The following is a 6,652-nucleotide window of genomic DNA, read 5'->3' on the forward strand; positions in this document are numbered from 1 at the left end:
GCCCGGCCGAAGAAAGTCATTTCAAAAGTAAACACTTGACTCATTCTATCACCTCTGCCTAAGTGCTTTACACCTACATCCTTTGTTCATTCATCCAAGGTTCTTTTATCTACCTTTTCTGTATGTTGCACAAGCATTAAGCTGACTGTGTACTTGAGGATTACTTTTCAACTATTCTTCTGTAGCAAAAAAATCATTTTTGGAGGAATCCCCCTCTGAAAATGATTGGAACTGATAGATACACTGTGTAAGAAATGGCTGTTTTTTTCTGGAGTCATTCTACTTTTTCTTGTTTACAGCACAGCTTAAGTTAATTTACCTGTCCTAATGAATACATAAGAACAAGACCAATACCTACAATTTAGCCAACAACAGAGAGCCATAAAGACAATTATAACACATGTATTCAGCACAATGTTATATAATTTACACACATTTAAGGGCCGAGAAGAATGTTCGAGAATGGCATCCATGTTTGGTAGAAGCAGATGATACCCTTGTTGACTCAGCAGAGGTGACCTTGCCTTCTCCGTTCTGTAAAAGAAAGAAGTAAATTTGAAATTCCATTCCTAAATCACCAGCTTAACTTTAAATGTGATTAGAAAAACATAGTCAATCCTCATTTTTTGCAGTTTGTATATTTGAGAATTTGCCTACTTGCTAAAATTTATTTGTAAACTTTATTTTATTTATTTGTATTTATTTATTTTTCCTTTGAGATGGAGTCTTGCTCTCTCACCGAGGCTGGGGTGCAGCGGCATGATCTCAGCTCATTGCAGCCTCCGCCTCCTAGGTTCAAGCAATTCTCTTGCCTCAGCCTCCCAAGTAGCTGGGAGGAATGTTGATGTCACCATATATAGTTGTAAATGTGTCTATTTCTCTATCAGTTCAATCAGTTTTTGATTCATGCATTTTGGAACTCTGTTGTTTGGTAGATACAAACTGATAACTGTATGTCTTCTGGATGAATTGACCTTTATCATCTTGTACTGTCCCTTTTTATCCTTGGTGAGTAATTTTCCTTTATATGAAGTCTATTTTTTATATTACTAGACACAACATAGCTTTCTTTTGATTAGTGTTTGCATGGTTTGTTTTCATTCTTTCACTTTTAATATATGTATATCATCATATTTAAAGTGAGTTTCTTGTAGACAACAGTTTTTTTTAAATCCAATCTGACAATCTTTGTTTTTTAAATGATATATTCAGACCATTTACATTTAATGTGATTACTGATATAATTGGATTTAGAACTCCTATTTTGTTATTTTTCTGTTTGTTTTTGCTCTTCTCCCTCCTTACCTTCTTTGAATTATTTTTAGTATTCCATTTTAATTTATTCCTTAGGGTTTTTTTTCTTCCTTTCTTTCTTTTTTTGCCTATGTCTGTGTTAGTCCATTCTCACACTGCTATAAAGAACTACCTGACCTGTAAATCCCAGCACTCTAGAGGCTGAAGCAGGTGAATTGCTTGAGCTCAGGAGTTCAAGACCAGCCTGGACAGTATGGCGAAACCCCATCCCTACAAAAAATACAAGAAAATTAGACAGATATGGTGGTACACGTCTGTACTCCCAGCTACTCAGAAGACTAAGGCAGAGGATTGCTTAGGCCCAGGAGGCAAAGTCAACCTGAGTCAAGCTGAGATTGTGGCACTGCATTCCAGCCTGGGAGACAGAGCAAGACTCTGTGAAACAAAGCTACAGAAACAGCAACAACAACAACAAAAAAACCCAAGCCAACAACCTACCTGGGACTGGGGAATTTATAAAGAAAAGAGGTTTAATGGTTCTGCAGGTTGTAGAGGACACATGGCTGGGGAGGCCTCAGGAAACTTACAATTATGGCAGAAGGTGAAGGAGAAGCTGGTACATCTTCACATGGTAGAGCAGGAGAGGGAGACTGAAAAGGGAAGCACTACACACTTTTAAACAAGGAGATCTTATGAGAACTAATTCACTATCACAAGAAGAGCAAGGGGAATGTCTGCCCCCATGATCCAATCACCTCCCACTAGGCCCCTTCTTCAACACATGGGGATTACAGTTCAACATGAGATTTGGGTGGGGACATAGAGCCAAACCGTATCAATCTCCTTGTATTTTTTTCTGGTGGTTGTTCTAGGGAATATATGTATATAATATTATATATTACATATATGTGTATATATATTTTCTTAATTTACCTGGATTTAATATTTAACAACTTCAAGTAAAATGTTGAAGATTAGCAACCACATAGGTTTCTTTATCTTCCCTCTTTTTGTTTTAGTTGTCATCTGTATTACATTTGGATACATTGACACCCTCCCAAACAGTGTTACAATTTTTGCTTTCAAACTTCATACACAGTTTCAATAAGTTAAAAAAGAAAAGTGTTATTTAACTAAATATTTATCATTTCTACTGTTTTTTATTCATTCCCGAAGTTTCAAGTTTTATTCTGGGAACATCTTTCTTCCATATTAGCTTCCTTTAGCAATTTTTCTTAGATATATTGGCAATGAATTCTCTTTGTTTTCCTTCATTTGAGAATATCTTTATTTTACATTCATTCCTGAAGGATACTTTCACTGAACACAGAATTCTGAGTTGACATTTTTTTTCTTTCAGCACTTCAAAGATTTTGCTCCACTGCCTTTATAGTTCCTGATGAGGAATCATTAGTATTCACTAGTACTTGTAGTATTTGAGTCGTTGCTCTCCTACATAAAATATATCATTTTGCTATGGCTGCTTTCTAGATATTTTTCTTTATCTTTGGTTTTCCGCAGTTTAATTTTGATGTGTGATAGCATGGTTTTTTTTGAGTTTATTTTGTATGGGTTTTCTAGACTTCTTGAATCTATCTATGAATTTATGTATTTTGCCATATTTGAGGAGTTTTTGTTTCTTATTTTGTCAAATATTTCATCTGTCTTGGTATCTTTCATCTCTGCTTCAGCGACTCCAATGATACTGAGATTGTCCCACAGGTTCCTATGGCTATTTACCTACTTTTAATCCTTTTTCTCTTTGTTTCACAGGTAGGTAATTTTTACTGATCTGGCTTTAAATTCACTGACATTATTCTCTCTCATCTCAATTCTGCTGTTGAGCCCACTCAATGTATTTTTAAATTTCAGGTATTCTACTTTTCAATTCTTAAATTTCTCTTTGGCTCTTTTTTATAGTTTCTTTTTCCCTGCTTACTACTCATGTCTTTCTTTTCAATTTGGAAGTGCTTACATTCACCTCATAGAAAAAGGGCATAATGACTGCTTTAAATTATTGACCCCTATGCATTTGGTCTCTTGCACTTGACCCTTTGGATTCTTTATGGCTCCAGTGCACCTGCTTTGGACTTCACTTGTCCATTGGACTTCCCCATCCTCACTGCTGTGGCCTGCAATTGACACTATCATGTCAAAGTCATGTCTTGAGTCTCCAGCTAGGCTAGTATCATTGCTATTTCCTCTTCCCCAACAGTGTCTTTGATCATGCTGGGCAAGCTGAATTAAATGCATTCACTGATAGAAAAATTGCAGAAAAATCGCAGATTCAATCCAGCCAATGTAACACTTTATTACAATAATACAGTGTGATTATTCTCTTGAATAACTGTTTGCATTCTGAAGCATCTGAAGTAGAATTTCATGGAGCACAAATGTAGTGGACATTTCATACCTCCAAATGTTTTAAGCCAAATTATGATTGCAGACAGCCCTTACAAATCTAATTACATGTCTTACAATGACTCCACAGGTACCCAGGCCAGATGGAATTAGTATATTTGTGCTGCTATTAATGTGAGAATAAGACAAATAATATATTAACATGATTATGTAAAATGATCTGCCATTTATCTGCTGTGATCACCTACTTCATTAAGGTATTGGCAGCATTTAGCAAGGCTGATGTTACAGTCTGTTTTTGTTGCTATAAAAGAATGCACGAAGCTGGTAGTTTGTAAAGAAAAGAGGTTTCTTTGGCTCTTGGTTCTGCAGGCTATACAAGAATCATGGCACCAGCATCTGCTTCTGGTGAACAGCTTAGGCTACTTCCATTCCTGGTGGAAGGGAAAGGGGAACTGACATATGCAGAGATCTCATCCAAGAAGGAAATCAAGAGAGAGAGGTGGGAGGTGCCAGGCTCTTTTTAACAACCAGTTATCTTGGGAGCTAATAGAGTAAGAACTCACTGATACCTACCACCCCCAACCTCCATCTCTTCATGAAGGGTCTGCCCCCATGATCCATATGCCTCTCATTAGGCCCCACCTTCAACACTGGGGATCACATTTCAACACGAGACTTGGAGGGGACAGACAAACCATATCCAAACTATAGGAGTGGCAAATTGACAACATCTACTCGTTCATTCAAAAGAAATAGTTGGTTAAAAACATGAGATGATCCATGGATGTTTCAGCTTTTCTTTCACTGACCTGGCATACTGAAAAGCAATAAATTCCTTCCTAACTTAAATAAAGTAATGGCAGATATGCCTAAGACCTCAAATCTATTTAATGTAGCTGGAGTTAATTTGATTAATTGTGAAGTTCTAGGCAGTAATTTCTTAAACTTTGTGCTTAGCTTTATTAACCTTCATAAGCTAAGATCAACTTTTCTGTTGCTGTCATACTTTCAAAAACTGATGTTAAGCACTAATTGCTGATCTCAAACCCATTTAAAAATATTCCATTGTGTTCTGGGTAATTTCCTTAATTTTCTTTAATTTAAACTTGAAATGTTTGCCTATTAAGTGCTGTGATGGAACCTTTCCCTATGAAATTTTCTAGAGAAAAAATTTTACTTTATTTACAGATGCTCAGAATTGGAATTCATTCTTTTTTTTTTTTTTTTTTTTTTTTTTTTTTTTTTTTTTTTTTTTTTTTTCTTTTTTTTGAGAAAGAGTTCCGCTTTGTCACCCAGGCTGGAGTGCAATGGCACGATCTCAGCTCACTGCAGCCTCTGCCTCCTGGGTTCAGGTGATTCTCCTGACTCAGCCTCCTGAGTAGTGGGGACTACAGGCACGTGCCACCACACCCAGCTAATTTTTATATTTTTAGTAGAATTAGGGTTTCGCCATGTTGGCCAGGATGGTCTCTATCTCCTGACCTCGTGATCTGCCTGCCTTGGCCTCCCAAAGTGCGTGGACCACTGCGTCTGGTCTGGAATTCATTCTTTTATGTATCCAAGAGGTGTTTGTTGAGTGGTTACTAGGTACCAGGCCTGTCCTAGGCACTCGGGAGATGGGGTGAACCAGACACATAAATGCCTTGCTTTTATGGAGTTCACATTCCAGTGAAAAAAGGCAAAAATAATAGGTGGACAAGTGCATAAAATAATTTCAGTTATTAAATATTATGTAGAAAATGACCAGCTTATTTAAAACCTTGTAGGGTGTGTTTAGAGTTTGGAACAAATAGAAGTTACTGGGAACTTAAAGTGGAAAGTGTAAGCAGGTTCACTATACACTGGTTGTCAACGTATCACCCACCTACCTATCAGGTTACCTGAAATGGGTTTATTACTCACAGAAAGGCAGCCAGGAACAACTGAAGCCTAAGGTCCATTGTAAGCTGGTCCCTCAAGGCACAGGAAATCTGCCCTGGGCAGATGGAGTCTTGTCTGTACATCTCCACTTGCACTGCCCGTGAGGGACCCCAGAAAGCATCCCACTCTGTGTTTTACACTCTGGGGTCCTGGGGGTTGCTGGGCCAAAGCACTGAAGGACATCCTGTTTCTGAAGAGGAGGAACTGCACTAGAGCCCAGGCTGTTGTGGCCAGCTTCTTCTTATCTCAGGACATTGCATTTCAGCACAGGCTGGAGTGCAATGGCACAATCTTGTCTCGCCACAATCTGTGTCTCCCAGGTTCAAGCAATTCTCCTGCCTCAGCCTTCCAAGTAGCTGGAATTACTGGCATGCGCCACCACGCCCTGCTAATTTTATATTTTTACTAGAGACTGGGTTTCACCATGTTGGTCAGGCTGGTCTTGAACTCCTGACCTCGGGTCATCCGCCCGCCTTGGCCTCCCAAAGTGCTGGGATTACAGGTGTGAGCCACTGCACCCAGCCCCCAGCACATTTTATACATATTCTTGAAAACTACAAATGAGAAAGATAGAAGAACTGGGTTGATTCAAAGTTACCTAGATAACTGTCTGTAGAAAGAAGTCTTTACAAGTCCAAACTGGCTGCAATATTTAAAAACGGATTAAGGCAAGAAAGAGTAATTAAAAGTGATAAATGTTCAGATAGAAGATGAACTTGAATCAAGGTAGGGGGAGTGAAGATGAGGAGAAAGAAGGGCTCTCTGTAAACTGTACAATATGCTTTTAGATCACTAGAAATATTGCCTACAAACAATCACATATTCTTTCTTTTCCCTACTATAAATGCAACTCTTGTTTCTTGTGTCTATAACCTTTTTGTACTTGGATATTGATATCTCGCTCTAGTCTTGGGCAGTTCTTTGTTATCATGCCTTTGAATAAACAAACAATCTAGCCCTATCTTTTTCTCTCTTCTTCTTTAAGGCCAGTAAGTTTTAGATTTGCCATTTTGAGGCCATTTTCTATAACCCGTCGGCATGCTTCATTGCTTTTTATTCTTTTTTCTTTTGCTTCCTCTGAATGTGTGTTTTCAAATAGCCTGTCTTCAAGCTT

Source organism: Cebus imitator, unplaced genomic scaffold, assembly GCF_001604975.1.
Source record: "Cebus imitator isolate Cc_AM_T3 unplaced genomic scaffold, Cebus_imitator-1.0 Scaffold531, whole genome shotgun sequence".
In the NCBI taxonomy this organism is placed as follows: Eukaryota; Metazoa; Chordata; class Mammalia; order Primates; family Cebidae; genus Cebus; species Cebus imitator.